This window comes from Acinonyx jubatus, chromosome A3, assembly GCF_027475565.1.
Source record: "Acinonyx jubatus isolate Ajub_Pintada_27869175 chromosome A3, VMU_Ajub_asm_v1.0, whole genome shotgun sequence".
Classification (NCBI taxonomy): Eukaryota; Metazoa; Chordata; class Mammalia; order Carnivora; family Felidae; genus Acinonyx; species Acinonyx jubatus.
In genome coordinates, this window is record NC_069388.1 from 84,049,105 (window position 1) to 84,062,172 (window position 13,068).

At 37.7% G+C, this 13,068-nt stretch overlaps 1 long non-coding RNA gene across 1 annotated transcript; it reads left to right on the plus strand.

The window, feature by feature from the left end:
- The first annotated feature begins 54 nt into the window (after positions 1-54).
- On the plus strand, positions 55-2,014 carry LOC128311218 (uncharacterized). The gene is made up of 2 exons (XR_008289371.1): positions 55-731; positions 1,858-2,014. It is a non-coding gene; the product is annotated as an uncharacterized LOC128311218 (long non-coding RNA).
- Positions 2,015-13,068: the final 11,054 nt, after the last annotated feature.

Sequence of the window (13,068 nt, forward strand, 5' to 3'; positions counted from 1 at the left end):
TCTGAGCTCTCTGTATGGCACTGTTCTTCAAGGAGGCTAACAAGTCATTTGGCAAGTTGACTCCATTGAACACCTTCTATCTTGGAAGGGCCAATGATTTATTCTCATAGGAATAGATGTCAGTTTTGAGTGTGAATTTTCCTTTACTGTCCAGAGTCCTCAGCCAGAATCACTATCCAAGGGTTTATAGAGTGCCTGATCTAAGGCATGGGACCCTATACAGCATAACATCCAAATAGCCGACTCATTTCACAATGAGGGAGGTGAGGAAATGAACCTGTTACCATGGGGTCCATTAGTCCTATGACATATGGTACCATCTAGAAACTTCTAGAATGGTAGAACATTGGAATGGCCTACTGAAAGCACAGCTGAAGTGACAGTTCAGAGCAACACTCCACAAAGATGGAGACTACCACCAAGGACGTGGTGTTATCAACTGAATCAGAGACCTCTATGTGATACTGTGTCTGAGAACCAATGGGTAGATGCAGGAGTAGCTTTACTTACCGTCATGCCCAATAACCCACCAGATGACTTTGGGCTACTGGTCCTTGCAACTCTGGACTCTGCAGGTTAGAGGTTCTCATCCCCAGGGAACACATTCTTGCTAGAAGGAGCAGCAAAGTTCCCACTAAACTGCAAGTTGTTGCTGCCACCTGGGCATTTGAATTCCTTGTGTCTTGGGACCAACAGGCAAGAAGTGGAGTCACTAACTTCAAGCAGAATTAGTATGTATTTTTTGAAAACAGCCTTTCCTGTATTTCAGGAAGTGTTCTTATATATATCTTACCCGTATATTTCCTTAGTGTCTAGTTAACTTTCAAATGAACTCTATCTGGTCCTATAGCTTTGGCCCAAGTGAACATAAAATTCCTTTCTTCTCTCAGTAAAACCTAGCACTTGCTAATTAAAACATCAATTTTCATAACTATTATCTCTAAAATAAGTATCAAAGCTTAGTTTGGAACTAAAATCTGAACACTGTTTCCTTTTTTGGTGGCTGGGTTTTGTTCACCCCTCTGAAGAGGCTAAGGGGGCAATACAAATTACCAGGAATAAAAAGTGCTTCTGATAATATTTCAAATTATTACCCTGCATAGATTCATCTCATGGATGCCACATGAAAGAAACCAGCCCCCAAAGACTACATACTGCATGATTCCATTTATGTGGAGTTTAAGACCTGGCAAAATTAATGTTTATAAAAGGGAGAATATATTGTTCACTTTTGGGGGCACAGTATAAAATCTGTAAAATTGCAGGAGAGAATCTTTTAAAAAAAATTTTTTTAACGTTTGTTTATTTTTTTGAGACAGAGAGAGAGAGAGCATGAACAGGGGAGGGTCAGAGAAAGAGGGGGACACAGAATCTGAAACAGGCTCCAGGCTCTGAGCTGTCAGCACAGAGCCTGACTCAGGGCTCGAACCCATGGACTGCGAGATCATAACCTGAGCTGGAGTCGGACGCTTAACTGACTGAGCCACCCAGGCGCCCCTGCAGGAGAGAATCTTGTAGGATGCTGGAATGTTCTATAACTTGACATAGGAACCGTGTATTAATATGTGGAATGCTATCCTGTTACCTGTACATTTTGCACACATTTCTGTGGCTATCGTTATGCGTTCATGCATCAGTACTGAATGTTCTCTCTCTCTCTCTATGTGGATGCTACTTCAGGCCCCCCAGTCTTATAAAAAATTGGAAAAATACCTTTCCAGTTGATTCCCTCCCACCTTCTCTGGATAGTCACTCTTCATGTGCATTTGCCTTTGGGGACTGGTTTCTTGTTGTTGTCAGCTGAGTCAGCAAAGATGCAAATGTCCCCTTACTTGATTTGTTTCTTGTGTTTCAAAGGTACCAGGAATGCTGTTCCAAAGTCCGTGGTGTCTGTGCATATGGCAAAGCGCACACAAGTGAAGGCATCCATTTATCTCCTCTACTCCATCTGGACACCTGGATGTCAGTTACAAATACTAATTGGTTGAATGGCTTGTGTACTTTCTCTTACAAAGCCTGAAGTTTTTTTAAAAAACTGAAATTTCTTTTTATTTTTCGAAATTATTTAAATTATTTTTATTTGAGAGAGAAAGAAAGAGAGCTATTTGAGAGAGAAAGAAAGGGAGCATGAGCAGGGAAGAGGGTTCAGGGGGAGAGAGAGAGAGAGACAGAGAGAGACAGAGAGAGACAGAGAGAGACAGAGAATCTTAAACAGGCTCTATGTTCAGCAATGCCACAACCCTGAGATCATGACCTGAGCTGAAATCAAGAGTCAGATGTTCAACCGACTGAGCTGCCCAGGTGCCTCAAAACTGAAATTTCTAAAATCAATAGAAGGGTTAGTTAAAAAGTGAAGCCTCGAAAGAAAATGTAGTAATTACAGTTTATTAAAGAGTTAACTTAGGCAAATGATTCAAATTGGAAGTAAATTTAAAGTCATATATAGGCATTACTGTGTGATTTTCTATTAACAAAAGCTTCTATATTTTTCTTACTCATTCAAAGTGAAGTCAAAAACTTCAGAAGCAGTTGTTACTGAAGGGTACTCAGAGAGTAGGAAAGAATACACTACTGCTTTGAAGAGAATGCTCTTATGTAGCCATTTATATCTTATTAGATAAAAGTATATGTGTGGGAGTATTTGTAAGACATTTGCCTTGTAGATTATAAAAATATGTCCCTTAACAAGAGTTGGGGTTCTCACCCTTCTTGGGAAGTAAATAATTATGCTGCAACTAGTTACTGTGAAAATATTCTGACCAATTGTTTTTCATTCATTTCATTTCATTTATTTATTTTATTATTATTACTTAAAATTTTTAAAAAACTATTTATTTTTGAGAGGGAGAGACACACAGAGAGAGACAGAGTGTGAGTGGGGCAGGGGAAGAGAGAGAGGGAGACACAGAATCCTAAGTAGGCTTCAGGCTCTGAGCTGTCAGCACAGAGCCTGATGTGGGGCTTGAACTCACAAACCACGAGATCATGACCTGAGCCAAAGTCAGAAGCTTAACTGACTAAGCTGAGTAAACAAGTTGCCCCTGTTTTTATTATTTTTTAAAAAATGTTTATTTATTTTGAGAGAAAGAGAGAGAGAGAGAGAGAGAGAGAGAGAGAGAGTGAGTGGGGGAGGGGCAGAGAGAGAGGGAGAGAGGGAATCCCAAGCCTGTTCCACATGGAGACCGTCACAGGGTCGATATCACTATGGTGAGATCACGACCTGAATTGAAATCAAGAATTGGACATTCAACTGACTGAGCTACCCATGCGCCCCTCATTTCACTTATTTAATTAACATCCAATAGAAATATTTATTAATTAACCACTATGTTCCAGGCACTGTTTTAGCTCCTGATCTCATTGAGTTTATATTCTTGCAAAATAGATAAATTATAATGTGCTAATAGTTATTGCATAAAGGTTCAGCTAATAAGAATAAAGAGTTGAGGGTCAGTGGCCAGTAGTACTCTTTTAGTGAAGGTAGTTAGGGAAGCCTTCTCCAATAAGATGACACTGGAGCAGAGACCTAAAGGAAGAGGGCGAGCCATATTGATATCTGGAGGGAAAGCATTCCAGATAGAACAGCAAGTGCAAAGGTCCTGAGGTGGCAGTATGCTTGAGGAACATCAAGGATGCCAGAATGGCAAAAGCAGAGTATGAGTGGGAGGTAGAAAAAGGTACTGAAGGTAAGATCAAAGCATCAGCAGAGTCCAGGTCATATAGGACCATTTAAGAGAATACCACATATGAGTAAAAATTTCTATGCAATGTGTTCTATAAGTTCTCTGGCATTTTTTAAATACCTGAGCAACAGTATCTCCAGTTAGATTTATGCAAGGAATTGCATCTGTCAACCTATTGGATACTTAGATGACCTCCACATAGTTCAAATCAATGGTCACAATCACCCTATTATTTCACCTATCAGTGGCATCTGATGTCATCGATCCCCCAACCTCCTTAAAGCATTTCACTTTACTCCCTAGTTTTCCCTCTACTTCACTTCTCAGATTCTGGCTCCTTTTCATCCTCTTCGGCCTCTGAATGATGGAGTGTCTCAGGGCTTAATCCGTGGATCTCTTCCTTATCTAGTTAACCCTGTGCTGTGAGAAGTCTTGAATTTTTTAGTGTAAGATGATCAAAATGATTATGCTCCTGTATGGTTGGTGTTAATGCTGAACTTGTTATGAAACTTAAATTAAAAGGCAAAATACTTTGCAAGGATACAATGCATGCAGATATTCATTAAAGAGTCATCAAGAATACTCTGTCCTTAAAATCAAATATGGAAAAGACTATGGATGTATTGCTGTGAACTAAATATGGCCCCATTGCTTAACACCCAGATAGTCCTATGCTCTGCTTAATAAATTGGCCCCATGATGTGGTAGCAGCAATTGAATGGGTTAGTTCTGCAAAATGTTGAAGAGATTGTTTGAAATGTGAAAATGAAACAAAACAACCAACTTATTTTATGCCATTAAAAAAAACCCTGCCTTAGATAACCAGCAAGCTCAGATCAAAGACTTGGTCATTTGGTTGACATTTCCACTCATCACACTGAATATAACCTTGAATGGGCATTCATAGGTGGTGACATAAACATATCATGTAATCTACTCATTCTTCATGAAATAGTGTCTTGAGGAAATTCAACTGGTGGAAAATAATCTGACCCACTTTGCTACATTGAAGTCAGTTTTCAAAAATAGAAATCACAGTATAAGGTGTAATTGTGAAGCTAAGAACTACATTTCAAAAAGTTCTCTGATTTCAAATTTATGAAAACGAGCTAAGATTATTCTTTTTACCATCTAACTGAGTATTGATACTGTGGAAAATTGCTACAAAGGAAAGTTACCAAATTCAGTTCATTAAGAGCATAAAAAAAAAAATAAAATGATTTCACAAGAGCAGAATTTTACAAGTATCTTAAGAATGGTAAATCTAGGTATAAAAACCATGGTGCAAAGACTGTATCCATATTTGTAAGTACCTATATTTGTGATTAGTTGATTTCACTATGAATAAAAATAAATCTCTTTCTTACCTAAATGATTTAAGGCTAAATTCCGCATTGCAAACTATAACAAGAAATGCAAACCTGACAAGGACAGCTTAGTGAGGAAGAAAATCCATGATATTTTAGTTCCAAATTAAAGAAGTAACCAATTAAGGGGCACCTGGGTGGCTCAGTCAGTTGAACGTCTGACCTCGGCTCAGGTCATGATCTCATGGTTGATGAGTTTGGGCCTTGCGTCCGGCTCCGTGCTGATAGCTCAGAGCCTGGATCCTGCTTTGGATTCTGTGTCTCCCTTGCTCTGTGCCCCTCCCCCGCTCATGCTCTGTCTTTCTCTGTCTCAAAAATCAATATAACCATTAAAAAAAATTAAAAAAAAAGAAGTAACCAATTAAAAAAGGAAAATGTAATTTAACAGTGGTGATATTTAAAGAAAAGTTATTGTTGTGCCTTACCAAGTTCATGACCATTTTCCCAGTTAGCCTTGGAGGAGATTTGGATCTGTTACGGAAGCAATGTGAGAGCAAGAATAAGGTAATACTCCTTTCTCGGCATTCTTTGGGGTTTACAGAAAGACAATATGCTTAAAATTCAGTTAATGGGAGACTGAGAGGGCTTAGGTTTTTCTAAGTTTTGAAAACTGAGATCATAGTGTTCATGTAAAGGAGAGACTCTGCTGGGACAGCCAGCTGGGGAGGCTAGAGCACAGAAAGGGATGGTGGTGGTCAAAACCTGCCCATTCTACTTCTGGGGTTGTGGGAGAAGGCAGAGAGAGAGAATCAGGAGGAGTAGAAGTATGCTGTGGTTGTCCATCTTTGGCCCTTGGTGTAGAGAATGGGAAGTCAGATAAACTGAAGGGAGAGTGGCTTTCCCTGTGCTCAGGTCAAGATTCTGGAGGAGACTCCTGTGTAGAGGCTCCGTGCCAAATATGGGTGAACCAACACAGCCTAGAGAGCTGTTGGGTGTGGCCAGGAAGAGAGCAGCTCTCACTTAGACACCAAGCCTCTCTTGGTTCCATACTGAGAGCCAGGGGGCTTCTCATCAGGCCTGCCATTGGTAGGAGCAGGTTGCCCCACAGCAGATATTGAAGGGGGAGCTACTTGGCTGTGAGACTGCATGGGACACCTGGGGGGGTCAGGTCTACAGCCAGGCAATATCCAAAGGCAGGCCTGGTTAGCATGACACAGTGGAGAAAAGCCCATGTGTGCATAGATGTAAGTCAGCAGTAGAGGCCAGTAGAAAGCCTAGGACAGTACCAGCCAACTATCCTTCAGCAGCCACAAGATCAGATGATGGTAGAACAATAAACGTCATATGACTTCTGGTGCAAAACCACATGAATCCTCCGCCCCCAGTGTCTTCACCATTTTGAAGGAGAACAGGGCAGAGAGCAATGGAAACACAAGATAATGAGCATTTTTCTCAAAAGTTTGATATTTAATAATTCTTTATGTTACTGGGTTGGTCTAAGGCTTGAAATGGATTGAACGGTAAACCTTCTTTCCTCTGCTGCAGGAGGAAGGTTGTAAGGGACACCTGGTCAGGTACACGAGTTAAATAAAGGAAAAACACTTTTCTATGTGTATGCAAGTTGTATCAGAATAGCTATGACAATATTCAGGATAATTCAATATTTATATTTTTCAATTTGTATTCCATTTCATTTTCAAAATAAAACCTCCAGTATTATATGAATGTGTTTGAGATTGTGTGCTTAAGCCACAGTTCTGTAAAAATAAGGCAAGTTAGGGGGCATCTGGGTGGCTCAGTTGGTGAACCGCCTGACCTCAGCTCAGGTCATGATCTCACGGTTTGTGCATTTGAGACGAGCTTCAGGCTCTGCGCTGACAGTGAGGAGCCTGCTTCAGATCCTCTGTCTCCCTCTCTGCCCCTCCCCAGCATGTGCTCTCTCTCTCTCAACGTAAATAAATGAACATTTTTAAAAAATAAGGCATGTTTGGTTATCTTTCTTCACTTGACTTTTCTTATATTCAGCTTGCTACATTCCTGTTTATTGCCAGCTTGGGCCTTGAAGGCATTTGCAGTTTAGGTATTTTTGTATTTAAAGAAATCAAATGACTCTTTAGGAACTCCTTGGCCCTAAAAGGAACACAAAGGGAGGAGAGAAAAGAAAATTCACACACTAAACTCACACATTGAAAGGAGCTTTTAGTAATTCCATGAAAAATGAACACAAATCCAATTAAAAATACACAGAAGTAGGTTTTTGAAGAATGAGTTTGCCTTATTCCATTTGGGGTTTAGGGGAAGGTTAAACACTATATGGATCCTTAAAAAGTAAGACTTTTTCTTTTTTTAAACCAGGATGGAGCCAAGAATAATTCAGAAAAGTAAAGTAAGAGATTTGGTTTAAAAAAAGAAAAAGAAAAGAGTAAAAGGGCTATAACTAAAAAATTAAAGAAACAAGGATTACAGATAAATATTAGAGCTAAATAAAAAAAGGATAGAAAAAGGATAAAATATACACTGTGAAGTCAAGAATAGATAGGGTGAAAAGTAAAAATGAAGCTAAAATAAATAAGCTGAAGGATAAATACAGAGAATAAAAATAGAGAGGTGACAAAAGACTAAAGGGGGAAGTGCACAAAATCAAAATGTTAAACCTTACTAAATTTAACTCCAAATCCCAGGGTATTTGTGGAATGAAGTTCTGGAAAAATAAGCTCCCATTACTTAAAAAGAAACAAAGCTGACAAGTCACATGAGTAACTCAGAGTGACCTCTGGGCTAAAGTAACTCCCAGGGGTTGGGGTCCTCAGCAGAACTTCTTAAGGGCAGAGATGGCCCGAATTTCCAGGGTCTGCAGTCTCTCAAGTGTCTTTTTAATGCCAACAGCAGGCCTGTTCATCAACAGGAAGTAATCAGCCTGGAGCATCACCACTAACCAATATTAATATTTCTTTTGCCTTATCTCTGTTCCTATTTGTTACTGCACAAATTTATTATTTATTAGATACTATTTATTATACTGTACTGTATAATACAGAAAATACCAGAGGAACAATATATCTTGACTATTAATGTATTATTAAATGCCTTCTGCTACTTTAGCTACAAAAGAGATATACTCTATGCTGAAATTGGCAGAAAAGACAGCCCAATCACTCAGAAGTATTTTTTTTTTCCTGGGACAGTTTTCGCTCTCCTCCTTATGGAACACTCCCCCAGTTAAGGTAAGGTTAAAAAAAACAAAAACAAAAACAATTCTCTTGAGACTCAGAATAGGCAAAACAATCTTGAAAAAAGAACAAAGTTAGAGGACTTAGACTTCCCAATTGCACTTAATGCAAAGCTACAGTAATCAAGACAAAGGGGTACTGGAGTTAAGAGTAGATAGATCAATGGAATAGAATTGAGAGTCCAGAATGAATCCATGCATCTATGGTCAAGTGACTTTCAACAAGGGTGCCAAAACCATTCAATGAGGAAGGAACAGATTTTTTCAACAAATAGTTCTGGGACAAGTAGAGAGCCACATGCAGAAGAATGAAGCCCTACCTCACAAATTTGTAAAAATTAACTTAAGTGAAAAGAATAGGCAAATTTATAGAGACAAAGTTGATAAGTAGTAGCTGAGGCAGAGAAAAGGATATGAGGAGATGGAACATGACTGCTGATCTTTGTAACAGTTCTATGAGATGAATCCTTTTGTAAACATATTACAGATAAAAACTAAGGCATTGATAACTTGCCCACACGGTTAATAAGGGGAAGATGCAGGAATGGACTGTCCCTAATGGTTGTTGGAAAGGTATCTTGTACATGGTAAGCACTTACCTTAGGGTAGCAATTATTATCCATAGGCATTAATCTTGACTGGTGACTCTAACATCACAAATATACCATACTTCAGGCAGGGTCAGTAAAATAGAATCCAAAACAAGTGATATGAAATTATACATTGTACTTAAGCACATTTTGCTTTCCATTTTGAGATGTGGATATTGTATATATAATAAGATGTGTAATCCAGGAGATGTATTTCAAAATGTACATGTGACAGGTTTATTTTTAAGTGAAATGGGATCTTGCACATGAATTTTGATTACCTTGCTCAACTCCTCAAGGCCCCTGACCCACTCTTTCTGCCCAAATGAGTTTCAAATGGAAAGAATAAAAACATAATTCTAGAAAAGTCTTCACCTCTGGGTGAATTCTTTTTATAGTCTCTTCATATAAGGGCATAGAATTTACTCACAAGGTTGGTAAAAGGGTGAGAAATTTCTTGACACCTAAAGATTGTTTAACCATAAATGTCTAATTCTAAGCTGTTGAAGTCAACTTCAGAGCTCACATCCGTTACTTCAGAAGAATATACTCACACTAACAGCTCAGCCTCATAGAACTATAGCATCCATGGACACTGAGCTGAAAATTTGGAGAGCAAACCTGTGGACAATGAAATAATACCCTCATGTAAAAACATCTGCACAGAATAATCATGTGGACATATTTTTTGGGGAAAAAAACTGCAAAACTGAATTCATATGTTCTTTATTGTGCCTTTGGAAACATAGATAGAACTCTTTTGGGTGGTGGAGACAAGAATGAAAGACAGAGTGGGATAAGAATTCTCTTCATTGGAGGGTTATATTCCCTGACATCTTAACATTCTAGCTAGAAAGGCTGATTGTGATTTTTAAGTTATATCCAGTCTTCTCTTCTTGGAAAGGCCCAGAAGATGGGCAGGACTAGTTTCAGTTCTGTCATTTACAACAAAAGGGTTTGTACAAATTCTGACTCAGTCAGATTTTCCAATCAGCTAACATGCCTGAAATGTGCAACTCCCACACTCAAGCTCTTGTCAGTTTCAATAGAAGTATTGCTCCCTCTGCTGGCAGTTTATTAGCATTTACTAGGTCTCAAGGATGGTGTAGCAGAAACAGCTACCTGAACCAGTCCTGAGGTCAGGGTCCTTTCCTCCAGGTACAAGCTGCTTGACCTTACTCAAATTACTTTGCTTCCATGAATCTCAATTTTTGCATTTCAAAAAATTAGTGATAAAAAACTAACTTTCAAGACTATATGATTCAAGTACATGTAAAATGTACTCAATCATTGGAAGATATTATTATTATTATTATTATTATTATTATTATAAGACAATTTGAAGGGAGAAAGCTAGCCTGTTCATCAAATTTTTCAATGTTGTAAAATATGATTTTCAATATTGTTGGTTTTCTGGATGTGAGAAAAAATGCACATGTTATAGCAACCTAAGAAGCTATTGTCACAGCATGTAGAATAATAACAAAATATTTGTAAAGTTCTTAAAAATTCTTAGGTGCATAACTTAAGTCGCAGGTGCCAAACACTCCTTTTATAAAATTCAATATTCATTGTTTATAAAAGTATTAGATAAAAATAGAAATTAATGGATATTCCTTTGATGTGATTAATCTAATCTAAATTGCATAATTATTATATATTGTCCTATAACTATATACATAGCTATATATATTTTGTAGCCTGCTGACTACTGAATTATTTTGTTCATATTAGTGTTATCATTGATTCTATTGGGTTTTGCAGATATATTATCATACCACCTGCAAGTGGAATTTTACTTCTTTTCCAATTCTTATGCCTCTAGTTTTTTTTCCCCCTTGAATGAATACAGTGACTAATGCATCCAGTATGGTGTGAAATAGTAATGGAGATGGAGATTGTGGACATTTGTGCCTTGTTCCTTACCTTCATGGGGATGCTTTCACTGGAGGAGAATGTTGAAATAAAGAAACACTGAAAGTATCCCATGAAAGTAAGGAACAAGGCAAAAATGTATTCATCTCTCAGTTGGTCTTGCAGAAATTGGCAAATGCTCCATGGCAAGATTAACCTCAATCATAGACTTACCTCTCTGGTTCTCTTTCTTTCCCCAGACACTGGTCCAATATTTTTTTTTTTTCGCAATATATGAAGTTTATTGTCAAATTGGTTTCCATACAATGCCTAGTGCTCATCCCAAAAGGTGAAATATTTCTTTACTATTTGTTAGCTCTATCTACAGGGAACTAATTTTTGTTGCCCCAAGTTTTCAAGTTGTCCTAAGTAGGAAGGCTTGTCAGAATTGCCTGATCTGCTATTAGCATAAATGTCAAGTTCTATACATCTAATACTGATTTCATCTAGATATTGATTTTCTAGATATTTGTATTGGGAGGTGTTCCTTGTTAGTCTTAGTCCTTTATGTTGCCTTAATGTAAGGACTGTCAAAATTATAAAACGTGCTCTACTCTAGTGGTTAAAAACTTGGTCTCTGAATTCAAAGAGAATTGGGTTTAAGTAGTGATTTTGCATCTCCTTATGTTGATATGGAAAATAACTTGGAGATGATTTCCTGTGTTCTTTGAAAGACTAATTATGAAGATGGAATATGAAAATGTTATAAAGCATTTAGCATAGGGTTTAGTCAACAGGGAATACTCTAGAAATGGGTTCTTGAAAAAAGAAATCTTGACTCTATAAGAAAATATTCTTTGAATGGAGAGACTTGAGGATTACCACCTCAATCAAATAATCAGACTTACCTGGTCACACAGACATGTGCCTCTTAATGTGGTGCATTAAAAAGCATATTATATTTATCTATGTAGTATAATTGCTAAATATGTTTTACCTGAATCAAATCATGAAGAGATAATCAGACAAATCATTTACAGAACATTCTGTAAGAAAACCAACCAGAATTCTTAAAAAACCCAACAAATCAGGTTACCTGGGTGGCTCAGTTGGTTAAGCTCCTGATTCTTGGTTTTGGCTCAGGTCATGATCTCACAATTTGTGGGTCTGACTGAGCCTTGTGTCGGGCTCTGCAGCTGGAAGCATGGAGCCTGCTTGGGATTCTCTCTCTCTCCCTCTCTCTCTGTCCCCCATCCACTTGCGCTGTCTCTGTCTCTCTGAAATAAATAAATAAACTTGAAAAAAAAAAAAAAAAACAACCAACAAGTCAATATCCTGAAAAAGAAAACCAAGGGCAGAAGGATACTTCTGGTTCAGAGAGATTAAGGGGACATAAAAAAATGACATGCATTCGAAACCCTGTTTGGATCCTGAATTGGAAAAAAAAAAATCCACATATTTTTGAGGCCATTAAGGAAATTTAAATAGGGATTACAAATTATATTATTGAATCAATATAAAAATTTTATATGTGATAATGGTATTGCACATAGGAGAATGTACTTAAGAGATGCATGTTGAAATATTGAGGGGTAAAGTATTATCTATCATGTCTGCAACTTAGTTTCAAATGCTTCAGTTAAAATAAGTAATAAATAAAACAAATGTGGAAATGTTAACAACTGGTCTAAGTGAAGTATATACATAAGAGTTTTTTGTCATGTATTTTTACTTTTCTGTGTGTTTAAATCTTTTCAAAATAAAAAGTTGGAGGCTCAGTTGGTTAAGCGTCTGACTTCGGCTCGGGTCATGATCTCATGGCTCATTGAGTTTGAGCCCCACTTTGGGCTCTGTGCTGATAGCTCAGAGCCGAGAGCCTGCTTCGGATTCTGTGTCTCCCCTACCCCGCTTGCCTCTGTCTCTCTCAAAATAAATTAACGTAAAAATTTTTTTTTAAAGTGAAAAATAAAAAATAAAAGTTGGAGGAACATTCTTGGCTTTTTTATTCGAGTTACTCATTCTCAAATAAGCTTTTAATTCATTCATTAAAAATGTATTGAGCACTTACTACATGTTACATACTCACAGAGGTGCTGGGGAGTGGTGATGAACCGATAGGTAAGATCATTCTCCAATTTTCAGTTTCCTCATCCATAAAATGGATATAGAGTAATAGTATCCCCCGCATTAGCACTGTGCTTGGTTCAGAGTAGGCACTCAACAAATGTTAGCTATTATAATTCACCAACTTTGTCCATTGTTGATCTAATTTAATCTATTTGATGATTTTGGTCTTTTAATTCTGCTCTTCCATCTATTCTTCCCAATCCACTTCCTGATGTTACTGCTCATTGTTAATATTATTAGGGTATTTGAAGTTTTGGAAAGAAGATACTATATGAAGT